The sequence below is a fragment of the Haemaphysalis longicornis genome, unplaced genomic scaffold, assembly GCF_048455015.1.
Source record: "Haemaphysalis longicornis isolate Haplotype H1 unplaced genomic scaffold, Haemaphysalis longicornis Haplotype H1 scaffold_7, whole genome shotgun sequence".
NCBI classification, from domain to species: domain Eukaryota; kingdom Metazoa; phylum Arthropoda; class Arachnida; order Ixodida; family Ixodidae; genus Haemaphysalis; species Haemaphysalis longicornis.
In genome coordinates, this window is record NW_027526422.1 from 84,791,363 (window position 1) to 84,813,480 (window position 22,118).

Below are 22,118 nucleotides of genomic sequence, written 5' to 3' on the forward strand. Positions count from 1 at the left end.
TGGTTAGCACGTCGTCCTCACGCAGCTCTGTATCGCCGTAGCATCGCTGATTGTCCGAACGAAGCTTGCAGCTAAGCCAATGCAGCGACCGAAGCTGTGTGTGTGTGTGTGTGCATCGCCTCCTGTGTGTTGTGGACGCGTTCGTTTCGCGATGAAATGCGACATTGTACTTCTGCGGGTGGATAGTGCTTCCCATGGTCTGGATTATCTTTCTCGAACGACGTACCACTCAACCTCGCATGGGGTATGTGCAGTGTGCCTGGCTAAAAGCCTTCTCGCTTGCGCGCCAGAGTTGTGACTTGCTGCTCGTCCCGGCAAACCGGGTGTGAGGTGAGTGCCGTATTTACGACGGGCAGGAGGAGGCAACTCATCGTCTGTCAATCGCGGTTCAGACTTGCAACGCATGTTGTGACGTTGCGTTCGTTCGAAACGCATCTCTGGATTGTTTTGAAGTTGAATAAAATGTACGCGTCAAACCCGGGCATTCGGCTCAGGGCGTTCTCTGCGATTGCACCAAAGAAGTGCCACGGGACTTTCTTTATGGTACGTACTCACGTAAGATAAAATCCACGTCGTGTTATGGCCGTGTTGCATTCAATACAAACGGTTAAGCGTTTGTTTACACTTGTTTCGTTTGTCGTAAAATGTCAAAGCACTCCGGCACTCCGCTGGCAGATCAGCCGGCGAGCCGACGCTGAGCAGACGACTCATCTCTTTGCCGGAAGTGCGTGGAAAAGCCGCCCAATAGCAGGATGTCTAGCTCATGACGAACATCTGGGAATCGATGATGTAGACATGTGAAGATGGCGGCGTCCAAAAACACGAAGGAAAGGGTGAGAAAAAAGCGACAAACTTTGCAACAAAAGTGTGAGCTTTCCGCTGCGCGTAAAATACTAATACTTGGCACAGGTGACGTTGGCGACCCAATCTAGCGATTGCGCTAGTTCATTTAGTGTGCTCAAAATGCCTTTCAGGGCCCCTTTAAAGGGCGTTGGCTAGCGCAAGTAGGCCTTATGAGACTACCCATGCCGGGAGATATGCCTGCACCCGAGTGGCCAGCAATATACATATTATTTTTCATCCTTTCAGCGCGATCTGTACGCCTTAAATATTGAACGTAAGTGGCATATCCAAAAGCCTTTCAGAGAACGTTTTGTGCTCATATGATTGTATAATTCGTGACGTTGCACCGTTGCAAAGAAAAATTTCTCATAATAGTAAGAAAGAGGGCATCATATCACCGATCTTGATTAATTTTATTTAAGTCACATGGAGACACTCCCGACAGACAAGAAGATTGCGAAGTCTTGAGATATATAGAAAGCTGAACATGCACAATAAGACGGTTGTGATGAAATTAACCAGAACCATACGGGTATTCTTTCTGCGAACACAGTTGTTTGCCGTTGCCGTTGTCCTTCCGCTGACGTGGCCTACGACGCTGCCGGGGAGCTCGAAGCTACAACGAAAGCGACGTAGGCAGGTATCGTAAATCAAAGTATACGCCGACAAAAAGAGAGAACGCGCAATTTGACTCCGATGGCCTTGGTAGTGCGTGTTGTGAGTGCCTTCTTTTGTTTTTGTCCTTCGCGGATCCTACAAGAACAAAAAATAAGTAAAAAGATGTGACGTCCAAACGGCGCTTCTTGGCCTGCCAGCTCGGCCGCTTGCCTCTGACGGGCTTGACGATGTTTCAGCCCCCGGACGAAGCAGTTGCCCCCCTGTCCCCGCTATTACTCGTGGCTATTTGTGCACAACTTCAGATGGGAAAAAGTGAGAGTATAAAAACACCAACAGCAGACAAATAAAATGAAGAAGATAAATGAGAAAAAGCAAATTAAGCTGAACAGTTTATAATTCGTTGTCATGTTCCTGTACATTTTATGGCCGCTGAGTCAATCTGCGTGATTCCAAAATTGTCATCCCCACCACAAATCGACGGGGAAGACCGTCGGTAAGGCTTAACGGCGAACGTTTAACAGATTAAAGAAGATCGATTTTGCCACATGGCATACGGCGGGATGCAATGAGATCCAACAACACTAATAAGACCGATCGTTGCGGTCTATCGACAAAATTTTTACACACAATTGACCGTCAGATGAAAATCAAGGTAGATGCGCCACCCCGTCACATGCATGGACATCTTCAAAGCCTTTGCCAGCCGACACATAGCTCACTAAAACTCGCATGGTCTCGAGTACGTGCAACATGCTGCAAGCGTTTGTAAGGACGCGCCTGCAGCAGCAAAGGTGCCGCTCTTTCGCTTTAGCTGCGGGCTCGAATTGCGAAAACAAAATGTCTATACGCCAGCGCTATCTGCGTGGCTCATTTCGTCTCTCCCCCTACGTGTTTCACTCATTCACTTCCAGGCCTTCATGTTGTTTAAATCAACAATTTACGATGCAAGTCAGCTACCACGCACTATGACATCACGCAGCGTGATACCACGCGCCATAGCAGGCCGCAGCCCACAACCACTTCCTACCACGCATTCAGTAAACTCGATAAGAAGCGTCAAGGTCCCACTCCGAAACCGTTTATTTATACGAAATTCTCACGTTCCTGTTCGTGCAAAATTCCCATTTGCACATCGAACGCTAAAGTTACATAACAGCCAAACATATTCCCGACTTTTAAGAACACAAGCAACTACATTCTTTCTACCTGCACCTCTGCAGCAGCTCATGATATGTTTCATGGACCGTGCCATTTTTCGCCTACTCGTCAAGACAACCCGCGGTCGAGTTATGCAGAGAGCGCTAAATGTATAACCTCTTCCCCGTGCCAACGGTGTTGGTGGCGGTTTTGTGGAAGCAGCCTCCCTCCAGTAACTTAACCTCGTCAGACGGGCTCCCATGCCGTCGCATCGCGCGCTGCATAGTGGACGGGGCCGGTGGTAACAGGCTCCACGGTAGCACCAACAGCAGCAGCAGCAGCAGCGGCGGAAGCGGTTAGGCTTAGAAGGCCTCTCCGTCGTCACGCATTGTGTACTTCGTGTCTCGCGCAGCATTCAAGCCGCATCACTTGGCAGCGCTCCTTCTCGCCTTTTTATATTCGCGCGCGCGTTTCTTGGCCGTTTGCTTGCGCGAAGCGGGTACGGCGCGTGAGCAGCTTGAACGATCTGGACGGCCGGAGAAAGCGCGCGTACGCGGAAGCGTGTCAAAACGTGTCTCCGCTATCCACCACCACCTCCCGCGGAGACGGCGCCGAAAAGAAAGAGACGGCAACGAAAGATGCTCGCCCACGATCTAGTGGAGATGAACCCCACAGTTCGCTCGAAGAAAACTGAAAAAAAAAAAAAAGAGCCGTGCCAAATACCTGCGTTGATGAAACTTCGAGCGGCGCTTTAATATCAAGTATATCGTGGGGTAGCTTCCATTTTAAGAGGATGGAGGAGGAGGAGGAGGTGGTGGAGGGAACGAGGAGAGATGAAGTTAATATTCTTTTACGAGATATCTTTTGATTCGCGTTGTGAATGTGCCGTTAGATATATTTCGAAGAGAAGCTGTTCAGGTGCTGCTATTGAGCGGGTTGTTGGATGGCTCTCCATTTTTGATAGCTGGTGGAAAGTGGTGGGAAGGGGAGGAGGCAAAGAGCATTAACGTTTTTTGTACATTGTTCAACTTGTACCACTAAGAGTGACTTTGGAATATGTTTTGAGAAGAAATGTTGAGGTCGTGGTTCTGTAAATATTTTCCGAGCTGGTACACGGCTCGCCTGGAGAACTTGGCCGTTGTCAAGTGCACCTTTACTTTTTGTGGCTTTCTTGATCCCCCTGTGTTTCTACTCTAACAACGTAAACAAAGAAATCCCCAACAGCGTCTTCGCCAGTAATTTCTCCAGACTAGACAAGAAAATTTGCCTCAAATTTAAGAAAAGAGGTGTTTGGTTGTTTAATTTACGGAACATCCTCAGTCTGGAGCTGAGACCGCACACAGAGGTCACACTTATAAATATGGCTCCCTTATTATGGACGCATGTGGCGTGGGTATCTAAGTCCACTTATTGTGGACTTAGGGCCAATGCCACGTGTCCAACAAGTTAATTTCAACAGACTACTATACCCAACCCACGCAAGCTAACTGCTTCTTCGGCATGTAAGTATGGGCAAATTGAATATTATAATATTGTTTTCAGATATTTTCATCGCCGTGCACTCAAGACGAGAAAATTTCACAGATCCTGAAGTTGAGGTAATGACATTCCCAGCATCCACTTATCCCACTGTGTAAGTTATAACCCTTCTGATTTCACTTATTTCTCCTAGGCAAACTTGTGCGGGAACACATTTACTACTTCACTCCCTTCTATCGAGCAACCATCGGGCCCACTGCTGTGTTGCGCCAATTCTCCAGCGTAATCCGTTTGCAGCCATCTTTTTATTCAATATTTTTGTTACCAGGAATCTCAACAGTGTTTCAAATAACGAGTACAGACGCTACAGGGCTCGCAGATGTGTTTTGTCTACGTTGAACATCCCAACACAAACTGAGTTGTCAGTGTTGCGGCCACGCTGAGCGCACCTGGCTATATTTTACATTTCCCCGTCGTCCTTTTCATCTCATGAGTAAATTATCTGAGCTTCATGGCGACTAGGCTTTGAAATCTGAGAAATCCATGTAAACAAATGCTGAGCTCGTGCCCAAATGAGTAATTGATCGTAGCCCTGCCCCTTTTATAAAAATATTTTTTATATTAAGCTGTGATGTATGCCTGCTCCAAGTGACGACATGTCTGAACGTACGTTCGTACGCACGGTTTTTCTGATCATTTTCCCTCGCCCCTCCCACCTTTCCCGTTCACCGCTTGGCGAGGTTAACATTGTTGATTACTGCAACAGTTATTACTCTGACAGCCAGAACGATTGCCGAAAGTCTAACCGTATAGGCTCGCGACCCAGACGCCAAACGCGCACACGGAAACGGCTTTGATAAAGCAGCGCTCCGAAAGCCCACACGGGCGCAGCGTGCCGACCGGCAAGCTTCGGGAGCACTGCAGTGCAGCGTGCCCAGCCTCCTCCGGCGGCGGGCGTCACCTGCGTTGCCTCCTCCTCGCCTCCCGCGTCTACGGTCACTTCCTAGACGACTTCGAAGAAGCCGCGTTCGCAGGCCGACTACTTTCCACCACCGCTGCTGCTGGTGCGGCAGCGGGGGAAAGGGACGCCTTCCATCCCTCACGCGCTGAACTTGACATTGAGGCCGGCGCGGTCCAAGTCGGTCACTCTCCTCGCCGCCGGCTTCCTTCCGCAACCCTTTCCCCGCGCGCCGGGACTGCATTCCGCGCACTTCTCGTCGTCTGTTGTTTCTCGTCTCAGACCTCGCCTTCTTCTTATCCGCCGGTCTTGTTCCGTTTCCGTGCCGGCCGGTGGTAACGGCGCCTCCACGTGGCCGGGATGGTTCCGCACCACTTCCGCCGCCGCTGTCACCACTGGGCGCAGTGTTCTCGGACGAGGACGCTGCGACGCTGACCTGCCCCCCTCTCTTCAGCGATTCCACCATCCTCCGAGTTCCTCTTCACCTTCTTCCACTTCCGCGGTGCGTCTGCAATTACAGGGTTGCGCACTACCGCCTCTTCTTTTCGCCGGGCCCGCCGATTTGCACGCGATGAGAGACGCACGCAACGTGTACACACTGCGCACGCTCGATTGTTTTTTTTTTTTCTTCTTGCTGACCCCACGCCGCGCACAACGGAGCACTTGCGTGCTGAAGCACCGACAACTGCCTCGGCTCTAGCCCTTTTGTAGTTCCTCGATAGAGTGGAAGATGACGTAGCTTCGAAAAAAAAAAAAAAAAAAGGCAAGTCTTATCCTGTTTTCTCCGCTGTCGACACAATGACCTGCGTTTTGTGATTCTTACTCAGTCCCATGAAGCTACCGAAATGAGCTCGCTTCTTTATTGTTCTGATGCCCTCACGTAGCACCACGTGGTCCTGATAACGGCAACTTGAGCCCCTCAAAACATTCCTCCAAGAAATGTTATTTTATGGTGGGTCAAACGTGGTCGTTGTTGTCAATGGGTGTCAAACGTACTCTGTCTTCTGATGTTCTTCAACTTTTTGTCCTTTTTCTTTTTCTTCTCACAATACGTTTTTCACCGTTCTTTTGTTCCGTCGCTTTTATTTTACGGTTTTTCTTTTTCGAGTATAGGACGATCGTAACATTCCCGGCCACCAACGTGGCCACGTAGCCGAGTGGCCAGCCAACCGATGAAGCGGAACGGAAACTCAGCTTCGACTTCCTTTAGGCTACTTCTTTTTTCCTTCGCTGTTAGCGGCAAAACACACCCGGGATTGTATACTACGCAGTTGAGCGCTGGTCCCGGAACTGCACGAGATTTCACTTGATCGTTCAACGAAGTGCCATGCAGGCGGAAACCCACTCGAGCGCAAAAGTCAATGGCACAGGAGAGGCGAGGCTAAACAAAGAAAAAAAAAACGACTAAATAAAATAAAATAGGAGCGGGGTTCACGGAGGCGCAGGCGCTTGCGAAGAAGCCCGGGAAAGCCATTTCGTTGCGCGAAAAACCACTCCGCTCCGAGCGGCGTCACGCCTCCGGGTATACACACAAGGTGACGAAATGGCTAGCCGAAGGGGCCCTCGCCTCGATCAATTGCACAGAGGATTGAACCCTACGGTACACCGCGGCAAAACAAACAATGGCTTCGCGGGGAAGCCGTTGTTATTGTTGTCGGTGTCGTCGGTGCTTTGTTTGTTTGTTGCCCGCGTGAGCTCTTGGAGCTGGCTGGGCGAGAGGAAAGAGGGAGGTGCAGTTGATGGGACGCTGAAGCCGCGTATACAGATTGTGTCTTGCGTCGTGCTCTGTAGTGAGGCGCGACGAGCCTATATCACAGTGTGGAAGAGGTTATGTAAAGAGACCGCATATTTCGGCACCGAAAATTGTCTTTTCGATGGTGCCTCACAACGTATTTACATTGTTAGAGTGAGCAATAAGGGAAGAAAAACAGGTAAATAGCGGGAAGCATTCTCGGTGAAGCCGCTGCGCGCTGTTTTGTGGATAGGATTCAGTGCTTGTGGCGTGTTTTGGAGGGCGAGCGGCCGAGTGAACGGCGGAGGCGGAGAGGAAGAAAGAGAGCTCTCGGGGAAGATGAGGCGCGGCTTGCGATAGATCCGCGCTGCTTCGTTCGTTCCTCCGTTCATTCTGGGTCTGCCGACAGCCGATCCGGAAGCAGACTGGCGGGAATGCGCCACGCCAGCCGGGTTTTGCGACCTGTGGCCGCCGTGGCTGGCAAACACTCCAGGAGCCACTGACACCGGCGAACACCCGGGGCCGCCCGTGGCAGCCTGTCGCTTGTTTACTCGGCCAGCGCACCCCGTTCGGTCGGCGGCCAGGGCCAGCGCGTCGTAAAGAGAGAAAAAGAGAAGCACGCGGGCCTGTTTCACCGTCGGAGTCTGGTCCACACTCTTACGTCGAGACTGAGAGCCGCCACGCCTACGTGCACAACCCGTCACCTTCGACACGAAAGCAGGCCCAGTGTTGCGCTTTGTGTCTATCGTCACTGGGGCATTGTCCTAGGTTGGCCTCCAGACTGCGACGTTTCCACGTACCATACGTCGTCTCGCTAAGGACGACGCAGCTGCCGCATTCGTGGCGTTTCTAAGTTGAAAGCGATAGCGACGAGCAGGCGAGCAACGCCGTTTTGAAGACAATCCTTGCTCCCCCCTCCCCCGAAGCTGCGTGGTTGTGCATGCTTGAGAGGCTGAGAGCCCAGCAATGACAGTAATGGAGGTGGGCGACGTGGGACGAGAAAAATAGAAACTATAAAAGGCCGGAACGAGAGTCACGTTCACGGCTGCTCTGTTTTTATCTCGAGACGACTGCTATGCGGCGAAAAGAAAAGTAGATAAGAGAGCAACGGTCAGCCGAGCCGATCAGTTATGTGTGCTCTCAGCCATTGGCGAAGAACAGGTTCTCCTACGGCCCAGCCGGGTGCGTAAGGGGCTTGAGATCCTCATGCGGTGACCGCTGCTGGCTCGTTCGCTTGGTGTCTACACCGGCTTTTTTTTTTTTTTTTTTTTTCTCAAAGGGTAACTCCCTGGATTTGGTCGTGGGAATCGGCTGTTTAGGGACATGATGCCGCATCCAATGGCTCACACTGTTGAAAGTACGCGCCACTGGCAGCGCTGAACAGCGTCGAGTTACCGATCATAGAAACGCCACTCAGAAGAGGCAGGCTACTCGAAAAAGAAACAGAAAAGCGGAGGATAACTTCTAGTTCTAGACGTTGCCCGGGCTACACCTCCGAGACGGGACATCTCTTGGATATCCCTCGGATGCCTCTTCCTCCTCTCCTCTGTGCTTGTACGTGGTATTTGCCTGTTGTCACGCGACAATAAAGGTAGCGCTTCCTGGCCAATTCCCATCGGGGAAGAGGACGGCTGTAATGATATCGGGGTTGTGCAATTACAGACGATGCGAAGCCCGAATGTTCTTGTAGCTGCCGAACTTCTCGTTAAACAGCTGAAGAACTATGTGTGTTCTGAATAGATTAACTGATATCAGCGTCGGCATAAGTCGTGCGTTTTCGTCGCGCGCCGAATAGAGACTAACGGATGGATAGACGGAGGGGGAGGCAAAGAGAGGGAGGAACAGGTACAGGAAGGCGAGAGCGAACGAGATACAATGTAGTAACGCGGGGCAAACCTCGTTTTGCGCACTTTTACGCACGAAGAGGAAACGCGGAATAAAGGACGGAAACAAACCGCAAAAAGAAAACGAAAAGAAAGGAAAAAAACGACAGAAAGCGTTAAACAACCTTCCATAGCGTTTACTGTGCGTGCCATCGTTCCTTCTCTCTCTTTCTGCGTCTCTCGTGAACTGGGCACAATTCAGCCGGTTTAACGGTATTTTATTCGCAAATGTTTATCCCAATTGGAATAACCGGATTGCGATGCTCTTCTCATATATGAATATGTCTGGTCTGCGAGCCTGGCATACCTCGCGTGCCATTCCTGTGGCTTCGTCTTCTTCTGCGGCACGGATTTATTCTCGCTTATCTTCTTATCTTTCTTTTTTCTTACACTGTAGCTCGCGTCGCGTCAAGACGTGAACCAGAGAGGACCAAGACGAACGGCCAGCGGCGGGGAATATGTCACATTAACAGCGTCTCGAGGTTGAAGGCAAGGGAAAAGAAGAGAGGTGGGGGGCCTGGCGAAAAGGGGGGGGGGGGGGGGGAGACGAATTTATTTTATAACGTGTGGCGCTCTTGGGCGAAATGTGCGGGGAGGTAGACTGGGGGCGGAGAGGTAATGTGATTCGACACGCCGGCTCATTGCTTGGAACCGACGTACGTTCAGCTTTGTTTTTTGTTGTTGTTACGTTCATCTTGTTCATAAACACTGCACCTGGCATGTGCTACTGAAGGTAACGCGGCAACGGTACTCGATAGAAGACGTGTGCTCGCGGCTGCCGCAATAGTGGGTCCCTTGCCATTGCTTTTGAGCTATGTCGTTCACAGCGAGCTATATCGCGTAAACGGGTTTCCCACGCCTCGAGGCTTTTACTCGAGTACAATATCGCAGCGGTAGCGAGCTTTCGTACTGCCGTGCAGGTAGAGGTCACTTCAAGCGCACGGCGCGGTGTTAATTGTCAGCGTAGCCTCGTTGTGTTGGTACTAATACCCGGTGCGAAGGCTCACGTCTTTTTTGATAGCGAGGAAATGAAGAAGCTACTTAGTATTGCGTGATTCTAGGGAACGGCGAAAGTTCATGCTGCTGTTCGACCAGGCCGAGACAACTGCTTATTTTCGACGGAAAATTGGTAGAAAATAGAAGTCTGGGGCCATTTCCACTAACGTAAAACCTGGGGAGGGGCGAAGCATGCAGTGTATAAGTGTATACCCTTGGCGTTTTTGCCAACGGAGATGAAACCGGGGGGGGGGAGGGGGAGGGGTAGAGGTAGAGGTATACAGCTTTGCTGCAAAAGTCTCTTGTCTTTGAAGCACGAAGCCCTCTAGCGCGAGGCATAAACGAGTCTCCCGGTGTTTAAGTACCGTGACTACATAAGACGATGATTACGACGACGACGACAGGAGACGGTAACAGCCCCAGCCCTTAAGGGGCTTCGCCCCTAAAATGCAGGAAGCATTTCGTATCTTGCGGGCGCCACCGGGTCAGCGGCCAATGTATACCGATCTCTAAGAAAGATGAGTTCGCTGACTCTCCACCTGGAAGCGCCTATAAGCGTTTCACGCCAAAGTGTGTAGGACACGTCTTTTTTACTTTCCTTGATTGTTTTGTTGAGATGCTCAAAATCTGAGTTGACCTCACAGCCATGGTCACTTCGCCAAACCTATAGTGAAGAGCAATAAATGAGCAGCTACTTTCACTGCTGCTTCGAACAAAATCAATTTATTTTGGCTAGGAAGGAAGAAAGGAAACTAACTTTACTTTTCCAAGCATCCTTAGTACACAGAGCCCTCTCTGGAAGCTGTGGCCAAGGCTTCCTCCGAGGAGCCGCGTCGCTGTGCCGAGGCCAGTGGAGATGGCGTGGTTTATTTAGGGAGAAGAAGCGAGCTATAAGGAGGAAGGGGGGGGGGAGGACGTCTGTTGGGTGCGAAAATTGTCAAAGAGTTTGTAAGGTGGGGTTCACGTTACGGGAAGTGTGGTCCATTCCTCTGGAATTCTTTGTGTTTGTCGGTTAGGTGTTTTCTTTGCTCTTGGTCGCGTGAAAGGCGATGCGTGAGATAAATTTTTGTCGTTTCGTTAGTATGTTTTCTTTTTTTTTTACTTTTTCACTTTTCTACTTATTCACCACCATCACGATTGAATCTGTTAACTTCGTCGATTATGCGTTCTTTCTGCGTGAAAAAGTCCGCAAAAACAAGCACTTTGGAAGAAGAAATGCTCGTGTCGCGCTCTGCGGCTGCGTTAATGTTGTCGTGTAGTGACGCGAGCAGGCAAACCCTCTTGGCGATCAGCGGCGAGTCCACTGCAGTCCAATAGTACGTGTATATTAGCTGGTTGACTGGCACAAAATAAGGGACGGGGAGAAATAGGGGTGGGGTTCCGTCGGGTCGTTTCTTGGGAAATACGCGTGGCAAACAGTAAAGAGAAGTTCAGCTTGAAGATCACTCATTAATTCATTTTGGAGTAGTTCGGAAAATCCCAAACGACCAGCATAAATTGACCATCGACTGTTATAGATTGATTTCGTTTATGCGTTTCATTGCGTAAAACTCTAGCTCTTGTCGCTGGCAAATCATTGACGCAGTCACGCCGTTCGAATGGTTATTACCATCGCCTAATAGACTGCCCTCGTTTTCTTCATGCGTGTTTTTGTTTATTCTTAGACCGGAACGCGAAGCACCGCAGTGTCATTGCAATCACAGCACAGAAGGAGATAAAAACATTGGAGTTCACGCCTCAGCGCTCCCTCTCTGCGCCCACACATTCAGCGGCTTTTTTGTTAGTGTACCTCTTAGGTTAAGTAACGTATGAGCATATACACACCACGCGAGCATAACCGCCACCTGGGGGCACGAGCCAAAACGCATTTGAGAGCGAGATGGAGGAAGGAAGGGGGCACGATTCTCCATTTAGACGCGTTCCTCGTTGAATAACTAAAGCCGGGACGGCATCCTCGTCGAGTACAGTACATTTTCTAAGGTCCCGCTCGTCGGGTCAAGGCAGTGTCGGGGCAGACGAGCATGGCAGCGGAAGTGGGGCTTTCGTCCTGCTTCGAGAGAGAAGGGGAGGGGGGGCAGAAGAGAGGCTGTAGATGGGGATGCAGAAATTATGCAGAGCGTTACATGCAATGCTCAGCGGCAAGACAGGAGGAGGCACTGCGTAGAAGGCAAGTAGCCAGACAGCCACTAAGCGAGCTACGCAACCAAGAGTGCCGGTAAAACGTGAGATGGGAGGAAAAGACGCCAAGGAGGGGGCGAAAGAGAAAAAACACACGGAAAAGCAAAGTAAAAGAGCGACGAAAAACGAAGTGGGAGAGAAAGAGTTGGAGGAGCATCGGACGACAAAAATAAAACGAAAACAGATCGCGCTGACAGAAAAAAGAAGTAATCGAGAAAGAACCGCTTCGGAATCGTCAAACCACATTCCCCAATTCGTCGCCGCGTCGCGTGCCACCGGTCGTGCTGCTGCTGCCGCCGTGCGCTGTATGTGATCGTCTGCTAGCGCGAGGCAGTCGTCTGCCGTTCATCGAGGGGGCCGAAGCAGACGACGACGTCCCGGCCACATTGAAGGAATAGGCGAGGCACGCGACCGGGCAGGGCGATATGTCATCGCGGCGGCTTGGCCCGTCGGCGTCCTCGTCATCGTCGAAGAAGAAGGGAGAGGCGATCGTCTCGGTGGCGGGCCCTCTGTAGATCGACGGGGTCGATAGAAGGGAAGAGCACCGAGTCGGGTTAGTTTGTATAACATCAGTGGGAACAGAAGCAGCGCCGGCTTAAATTGGCGGGAAGATTTTGATCTCGGAGAGGCGCTCCCGGATCGTCTACTCCTATACGTGCCGTCTGCGCGTCGGGCCGGATGTCTGGCATTCCTCGAGTTCAGCAGAGAAGTCGCTTTGGGCTTGGATTCGAGCGTCCCGTAAGGAGTACGACCGGACAGAAGAGGTGAGTTCACGAGCGGGGCCTGGTTCCGCTTGGCTAATGACCTCGACTCTACAGCTTTTGTGGGAGGAAAACACCGGCAATTCGCTTTTTTTACCTCGATTTTGTGTAATTTTTGGGGTACTTCGTTATCTCCTTACTTGATCCGCAGATTTGCGTTCTTGATAATCTTGCAACACAAGGCCTTGGTTGTCTGACATGTGTCTTTCTTCATTTTTTGCCGAATGCAGGAAATATTGGCCCGTAAACCTGTCACCTCTTTTATTGGTACTGAAACAACTGTTTAATTAAAGCTCGCGCACAGCAGCCCATAGATCAAGATGTCTTATGAGGTCCCTCGGAAAAGAGTGTTTTGGAATATTTACATCTTCGCGGAACGACAACTGAAGACGTTGACCGTCATATGGTCTACGAGTAACATCGGTTTCGAGGTTGGCTAAAGCTCAAAACTCATCAAAAGAGATCGCCATCAAGCTCATCATCAAAAAGCTCAAAACCCAAAACTCAAAATGAAGGATCTTGCTAGGCCCATATCAAAAAGGCTTCTTCATTATCGAGGGTTACCAGGGCTAATTAATACAATTAACCTATAAGTTCGGGAAAATCAGTGAAAAAAAAAAAAAAAAAACATGGCTACACTCAGGAGAGGTACACCTCTGACTATCACAGATTTCCTGCGGTCTATACCTGACAGTCGACCGCTAGAGCGAATCAAAGCGCAGTTTGAGGAATAAGGTACCAAAGCTAGACCTCTTTAACGCAGCTACGTTATAAACGGTGAATCGATTTGAACGACCTCTGGCAATTCAATATACATCAAAAGGCCGATGCGCCGAACGAATAAACCGCTGTATTAAAAAAAAATAAACTGCTGCGTGTAATTCGCATCCCTCATAGCGTGGCCGCATATCTTTCAGTTAGTAACGTCGCACTGAAGAAAAGATTGCATGAGCTCGCTCTTATATAATACGATGATGGATTTGCGGCGAGGCTGTGTGTACCAATCAAATTACAGGGCCCGGTTGGTGCTCATACTGGCTGCTTATTCGTGAGCGACGATGCGCCTTGTGGACACCTAGGAAAGGAACCAGGAAGAGATAAAGAGGATAACCACAAAGGGATGGGCGCTCATGAGGTCCTTTCGGCAAAGCGTCACGCAATTACTGTCCCGAGCACGGGCGAAGCTCCGGGGACGAGATTACTTGCATCTGAAGGTGACGAATGGGTATCCGCCTACCAGGCATGCTGGCATCCTGCGGAGCAGAGGGATGGATGCCCGCGAATTTCGTATCTGCGAGGCGAGGTTTAGATAAACGATGCCCAGACAGCCGGGGAGCTCGAGTAACGATAGGCTGGAAATCGACTGACCACCTGTTAGGAAGAGCGATAGGAGTTCGACGCGATCTATCAAATTTAGACATTATACGAGCGCGGAGTGCGACAACCGAACCAATGTTAGGCATTTCGTGTAAGCATTTTTACATGGAGTCAACGAGGAGATGAGCCTATCCATCTGTCACACCAACGCCACATTAAAAATGCATTAATAAGAGACCATTTTGCCGTCATATGTTCATATTAGAACTCTAATATCGCCCCCAGGAAAAAATTAAAGCCGTTCCACTCCACGTGAAAGCTGTCGGAAGTGCAGAGCAGTGATTCGCCATAATGGGCTGTTGCGCCGTTATCCGCTCACTGCTATCACCATCACGCTCTTCGCCGCCCTTTCTCACTCCTCGCCTGATGAATTGAACGAAGGTTTGTCAAACGCATTTCGAATTTCCCGCCTTCGCAGTGCTAGCGCGCCACCTGCCTGAAACAGCGCGAGCGGGACTTTTGTTCTTTTTGTGCTTGTTTTCCATCCCGCACGTGCCGGAGTCTTACTGCGTAGTATAGAACGCGCCATTCTTTTTCTTGCACTGCCATTTTTTCCCGCTTACTATCGTAAAAACCAACCCAAGGAGCGTTCCTAACTAAATGAACGCGGGGGCTGCCTGTTAATTACATAAATTTTGGCTCTAATGTATCTGCAGTTTTCTTTTTTTTTTGCACTAAACAACGGGGAGATAGATGTATGGCAAGCGTCAGCGGTTCACGACTTTCGAACGGTTATGACTATATAACCCGCTTGTTTTTCGAAGCTAGTGTGGGACGCCGTAACGACGGCTACGCGGTGGGCCTCTACTTGGGTACGTAATATCGCTGCGCTGCCTGATTCCGCCAGTCGCTTGACATGGAAGAGGGTTACAGCGAGCGAGGTACGACAACAAGGCGAGCTCCTAAAGTGCTCTGCGCTTAAAATGTCTTCCTAGTAAGGCAATCCTGCTCAGCAGTGAAACCATCTTTAGGAAGCTTGTTGTATAACAGAGCGGTGCGCTCCCCGAGCTCACTATGGGTTCTCGCTGCGTTCTCGCTGAATGCCACGTGATAGCGTCACGCGACCTTTCGCGCCGCTGTGCGCTCCGTGCACGGCACGTGTATCGGCCATGCGCGTGCCTTGCGCGTGCGCTAGGAGTTAGTAAAAATTAAAGGAAGCTCACACCAACGCATGGCATCTCACTTCTCTGTCTCTGCCGCAGTAAAAATTAAAGGAAGCTCACACCAACGCATGGCATCTCACTTCTCTGTCTCTGCCGCTAATCTCGTCGGCTCCGTCGGCGGTGGCAGCAACGCAGTAGTAATGAGACCATCTAACACCGGGCTTGAGCTTCCGTTCATTTTATAAAAAAAAGTGTTTACACTCAAGTACTTCACCAATACAACTCAACCAATCACCATCATGCATTGATTTGACCTTAGCAAGGAATCTCTATTTGAAGCAATAAATGGTGTGGTCAAGTGCATTTCATTTGTCTCTGGTTTTACTCTTTCTAGAGCTACGGATGTGAGTTCAAACGACGTCGCATGGGTAATCGTTGCGGGTGTCGTTTACAGCTTCGCTTTCCAACCATTTTCACAGGGTGGGATTCGCGCGCATTTTTTCAGTCGAGCCTTAGGTGCTGATCGGTCTGGGCACCCGCCTGGTGGAGGAAATAAAATATAAAATGGTCCTGCATGGAGGGAAAACACATCGCCTTAGCTATGCCTAACACGGTAAGTCTAGGCATCAATCGGCACTTATAGCATTAGCAGCGTAGGAAAAGAGGGGAGACGGTGCTTAGAATCGAGAAATTACGATGCGACAACTCACTGCCACGGCCGCTATGAAATCCTAGCCACGGCCGCTGTTTTTTTCTGATGGCGACGAAGAGCCAAAACGCTCGTGTGGCGAAATCCTAGCCACGGCCGCTGTTTTTTTCTGATGGCGACGAAGAGCCAAAACGCTCGTGTGGCGAGACTTCGGCGCGCGTTGAACACAGCCAGCAGGTTAAAATTCATCCGTAGCCTTCCACTATACGGCGCGCTTCACACCCCCGGTGTCGCTTCTTCGCGAAATCTCCCAAAATTTGATTTTTAGTTTTTTGGGGAGCTATTATTAGTATTATTAGTAATAATAATTATTAGTATTAATAGTATTAATACAATTATAGTATTAATAGCAATCGGAATATAATATTAATCTTTCATAAAATAAAACGGTGACTGGGAAGCAAGAAAGAACACAAACAACGTTGCGAAGAAAACATTCCCTACGAAATGTAAGAGCGTTGCGTAAGAGGAAAATGTGCCGGCGAAAACAGGAAGGCGGTGTCTCAATATAACCAAGTGGTTTCTGTTTCTTTAAATCGTACATGCTGAAGGTTCTTAACCAGTACTAAGGTCACATGAAAGCGAAGAAAAAAAAATTAGTGGTTATTCTGCACTGCAACAGGCTCCGGTATGCTTCGCATGGCGGCGATTTCGAAAACGTTATTTAGGGGCTGGCTGCAGTTCGATTGCGAACGAGAAGACAAATTTAGTGCGCGCAGTAAGGATCGAGCCTATCCTGCGCAACGAAGGCGTATAACCTGTGCCCAATAGAAGCAAAACCGAGGCCGGGAGTTAAGATGGTTTATGCAGATGTATGCGTCCCGTGCCTTCTCCACGTGGCGGGGTTTAAAGCGTTTTTAGTGCCGGACACAGGAACGCTTAAAAGAAGGTTCGACTTGGGACTTAGAGATGGCCACCTAGCGGTCATCCCTGCGTCACGGTGTGGTTGGAACGTTATGGTTCTTTAACGAACGCCCCTTATGGTGTACTTTACTTGCGGATTGTTCTTTTCTCTTTTTTTTTTTTTGACCGCTTGTAGACACGCAGAGACGCGGCAGCAAACCGGAATGCAGTTTCTGACTGGCTTAAAGCGAGTTCGGGAAGCCCCAACCTCAGTAGCGGGCACGAGCCATTGACCGGCCCGGGAACTGTAAAGGCTCCTCGTCTGACACTTTCTCGCCTGATTGAATCTCGTTTCCAGGTACAAAGTCTGCCGTTCTCAACATTCCCTCACGATTCACTCACTGGGTGGGAAGGGTACGTGTTTCGAGCTTAGGTCAAACGCGCCGCAAATTTGCTCAAGTTAGGTTCGCTTCGCAGCCGAATCCGTGTTTCCGAGAACTGGCCGTGAACTGGACGAGACGCTGAAGCTGGACATCCGCGGACAAAACAACCTCAAGGCGCAATGCCCTGAGTTCGCATTTTTCCCCTTCCGCCCTCTCCCTCGTGGGGATATTGGATCCGATTCTGCTGTTGGCTACAAATGTTCTATTCGAGCCCCCTGATAAGGTATGGACGTAAGCGACCCGACTGCTTCCGCAGTGCTAAGGCCTTCTTCTCTGGGCGGTGTTACGTGAGCAACTGCTGCTCAACTCTCTCCATGCCATTTTCTCGGCGAGCAATTAGAGCGGCCGTCGCCCCGATTAAGCGCGCCGAACTCATCCGGGAGGCGTGGGCGCAGCGCGAATAAAATTAAGATTCCAATTAAGGCGGCGGGCGAACGGTGCTCCATCAACTTCGCGGAGCAGAACGGCGGCCGAGGTGTTCTTCGGGAGAAGGAAGGGCCGGCCGATGTGTGCGGTGAACTTCAAGAGTAGCCACGAACGAAGAAGAAAAGCGCGAGTGGCCCGGACGGATGCTGCGACTCGACGAACAAAGGCTTTGTGGCTCGCCGACGAACGCAGCATGTGTGCGTGGCGTGGTGTCTGTACAGCTAATTGGTTCTAGTTGATTATGGCGCGCGAAATGGTCGTGGTGTGTTCGCGGCGTACCCGACCGTGCGGTTCGTAGCGCACACTGGTGGTGTCCGGGCGCGAAAGCAACATTCACATACGCCGCGGAATTATGAGTCGGGGATGTGTAAATGTTGCTGTGCCCGTGTTATCGCTGGAATCCAGGCTGCCAACGAAGAAATCGAAAAGAAATCATGAATGACTCCAAGAGCTTCCGGATGATGTGTATATCCATGTCCACTAGAATACCAGTATTCGCACGCCGTGGCATCAGGCGGACAGTATTATTTGGCAAACTAGATTGGGTAAGAGGAAGCCCGGGGGCGGCTCTTTGAAATTATTCGCGCCATTCTACACACATACGTGCACACATTTGAGCTAGCACTACGTGCGAACTTAATATTGCGCTTTAAACAAGTCATCGTCATTAAGAATAGCTAAGCAAGTCATGATGAAGCCTCAGTAAAGAAACGAAGGAGTCGTACGTGTATTCACCTATGATAGCACGCGTAAGTGTCGCGACGACCCAAATATAGCCGTTCCCTCGGCGCTTCCAAGGAAGGCGAAAACACATTAGGGGCTTGTCAATTATGCAATGCGCTCTCCTCACCGGGCCGCCAGCCGCGCCCTTCCTAACCATTAACCTCGCCGTCGGGTTACATTATTTTGCTCTCAGGCGACACGTTTTGCCGTCTGAGAAAGCAGCCAAGTTTCTCCTTTGCCCTGGTTTCGTCAAATTAAGGTATACGAAGGTCGGAGACGATACCCATATTTTATGAACTTCAATGTGGGGCAACTCTCATAGTTTGTGGCTTCCGCTATCTTGGCCGCAATTGCGTGCATGAAACGTGCCACAGATTACTGCTACGCTTTCGATAAGAGCAAGCCACTTTGGTTAAGAATATGCCGCTTCATGCCGGTAGGGGGCGGTAGACATACAGAAAAAATTGTGTTTCGCCAGATAACCTGCATCTTATATGCAGTGCATCTTATATGCAATAAGAACCAAAATCTCGACGTAATTCGTTGGTAGCTGCACCATGTCGTAGTCACTGTATACCAACGCTGAACAGTGTTTGGACGGAATGATTTCGCGCCGTGCATATACGTTACGCCCAGGCAGGTATTGGCTGCTGCCAAGCATATACCATGTTGTGGTGTGCAAAGAAAAAAAAAAAAAACGCCTACTTCTTTTCGCTTCCCCTGTCCTCAGCTTCATTGCGTCTCCTCACATATCCGGAGCGGCGCCCCGAGTTCGTGCACTTCACCCCGTTCCAGCGGTCGTTCTCGTCGGCGCAAAAGCCGTATATATCGTACATCGTAAAGTACATCTCTTTTGACCCCCGGTGCCCTTCTGTAAGTATACTTTCCAACAAAAGCCGAGCAATTTCCACGCCTCTCCATTCCCCCAACCCGCTAACTACTTCGCTCCATCCCGCGTTGTCTCGCAGTGCTCCCTTTCGGTCATCATCTTCCTGTCAGCCCGGCTGCCGGAACTCTCGTTCGTCTTCGGAGCAACAGCCGTGAGAAAATAAGGCTGCATGAAGCGTGGTATACACCAACGATGATCAAACACACGGTCGCGCCCGACAGAAAGCAGCAGCAGCAACAGCAGTAGCTGGAACGAACAGCGCGGCTTAACCGGACTGCGCATCGTGACCCTTCTCACACTCCCGCTTAAACCCCTCCTTCTCCTTTCCTTTGTAATCTTCTTCAGATTTCCGCTTACAAACGCACCTGTCTTATGTTATTATAACCGCTGTGCACGTTGAGTAACCACTCGATGGTTCCGAAGTGAGGGATTATACAAAAGCTTCAGCCAGTCAGAAATCCCCACGCCTTGTGCTGGCTTTCAAGGAGGGAACTGGGAGCAATGAAAGGGCTTATCTAATTGCGAGCGCAGACAAACATGGCCGAAGAATTGCGCCACTTGTAGTCGCTTCAATCTCCGCCCTTATACCGCCGCCGTCGGTCATTTGGCCCCGCTGCCCCGCTGCAAGTGGCTGTAGCAGGTCGTTTGTCAGGCGAGACAAACACTGCATTCAGCGGCCGCCAGTAATGTATTATTCGTTAATTTCTCTGCTACGGGTAGAAACGAAGCGTGCAACGTAGCGAACCTCTATGAACCCGTGCGAGCCGGGAAACGAGTTTTGCCTGTCTTTGCTTTGGTTGTGTGTTTTTTTCGTCGCCAACTTTAATGTGAGGCTATACGGCGTTGTGCACGTCGGTCGACGCGTAGTTAGGATCGCTCACCAGCTCGTAAGTGACATCGGCGTGAGGTTGAAATAATGTAGATATTGTTTCGTTGCCATCCTTAATATATCCGTTATTCGTATAAACGTTGCGATAAAATTGGTCTCACTGTTTTTGGGACAAAGCAGCATTTTCAGAGAACCAACTTGTATTTCCTCATTATGGCCCCTTTAAAAAGGTCATACAGACACCGTATTTTCATGACGGCTTTTCTTGCCCCTCAGGGATGTCTTCCTAGCAATGCAGCTCGGCGAGGCAGTGAAGCGAACTACAAAAAAGTTTGGTGAAAGCTTAACTTTTGTAACTCTGGCTGCTTTTCGCGTTGCGTGTGACGGTGAAGCGTACTATGCTTACTCGTAGAGATAAAAAAAAGAGTTCATGCGCGTTTTGTGACATCACACACTCAGCAACACAAACCTCAGTGACCGTGAACTCCGCTAGATAACTCGGCGCGTGAAGTTATGCTTACGCATTCTCACATATTAGGATGTCTCAGTACTATTTATGCGTGTTCAAATTTCGCGAGTTGCAACGGTGGCGGAACTTCGCGATGGCAGCCTGACAAAGCTTTAGATTTTGCAAAAAGCAGGAGAACACTTTCTGTGAAGCCGGCTGCTGCGCAGTAGTTTTGAAACTTGATAGAATGCTTGCATTTCTAAGAAGCGCGCAGCTTACGTATCATTTTTCAATACCACGAAAGGAAGACGAGAGCTATACTTGGAATCGGCTGGCCACTAATAAAAGGTGCAGTTCTGTGTTAAGCCGAATCCAACCCACCTCTTCGTGGACATTTAAAACCTGCGCTGAAGTAATCGACAGGCGTCGCGTCTAACTTCCAGCTAAAGCATGTATTCGCTTACGACTCAAAGCGCACGGCGCGTCTTTTCTGCCGCGCTGGTAATGGCATAAGAACGTTCAAAAAGAAAAAAAAAAAAGAAAAGGTACAGTCGAGATGTGCTGATAGCTTCGTGCACCTATAGTTCCCTGCTACGCTTTATCATTTTACTCATTCGAGCAGTGACTCGATACTAGCCCCCAAACTCTTATTTCCTGCTCAGTCAGCGCTCTTTTCTTTTCTTGCACTGACAATTTTTACTTTTCCCGAGACGTACCTGCGAAGTGTAATAGAAGGCTCGCTTGGCAAAGCAAGCGACATGAGGAGTCTCGCGATCGTAGCTTTCACCTCCGTGTCATCCGCAGGTCATGCGCTTTCAAAACGCAGCTCCGAGGTCGCCGAGAGGAAACGTAGAGGCGCTGACACGTAACAAGTGTCACCGCGGCTGATGTGCGGCGCTTATGCGGCAGAGATAGCTCTGTGCGCGCCGTCGCTGCATGGAGCTCCGGTGAGCGTGCGTCCTCGTGCAAGCGTGTGGCGTAAAATGCCGTCTCTTGCCAAGTGTGAGCCGAGTGGGCAACCGAATAAGCAGTCTCTGAGAGAAAGGTGAACACGTACACCAACTACAAAAATTATATCCACGCTTAATTCGTTTTCATCCCAGTTTTCTAGCATCGAGCCAACCGCCTTATAATTCGTAAGCGGCTGATGTTTGGAATGTATGGAATGGAATGTGTGCGTTATAGGGGACGTGGGCATTCTGTCTTGTATACGACATCTATTGTTGCTCCTTTGAATAATTGTCATGTTTGATATGTTGACCAAATGTACTACTGCAGCAGATTTTATGGCATATTCGAGCGATTTTGCAATAGCTGGCCAGCCATCCCGAAAGAACTGGGATTGGAAGCCCACAAGAGTGCTTCTCAACGAATATTGTTTTGAGACACACAAAGATCTGGACGTTATACACTACGTCTGCTTACGGGCTCTGAAGGCGAATGCAACATGGCTTGCCCTGGTGATATACTCATCACAGACTTCTTTATTGCTATGCGTTGTGTTTGCGCCTCTTCGCTTTGGTTCAGGCTTCGTCTTTTGGCGCCAATTGCTTCGACACACCGACTGGTGACACACTCCGCGCCTCAGATTCTCCAGAATCAGAGCTCTCCGCGCAGAGCTCTGTTGTACTCACGTGCCGTCACTATGACTACAACAGCGTACTCACGGGTACAACAGGGTACAATAGGGTACTCACGGTACTCACGGGCAGAGTACAACAGGGCACAACGTCAGAGTATTCT

At 50.0% G+C, this 22,118-nt stretch overlaps 1 protein-coding gene across 3 annotated transcripts in view; it reads left to right on the top strand.

The window, feature by feature from the left end:
• The window catches only part of Tnc (tenectin), a 134,933-nt gene that overhangs the window by 16,029 nt on the left and 96,786 nt on the right, over positions 1–22,118 (top strand). Inside the window, exon 1 of one of the 3 annotated variants that reach the window (XM_077677946.1) lies at positions 12,354–12,588. The exons of the other annotated variants lie outside the window; for them this stretch is intronic. The gene's annotated coding sequence lies outside the window, so the exon portion shown is untranslated. Of the gene's footprint in view, positions 1–12,353; positions 12,589–22,118 lie in introns of those variants that run through there. 3 annotated transcript variants of the gene reach the window in all.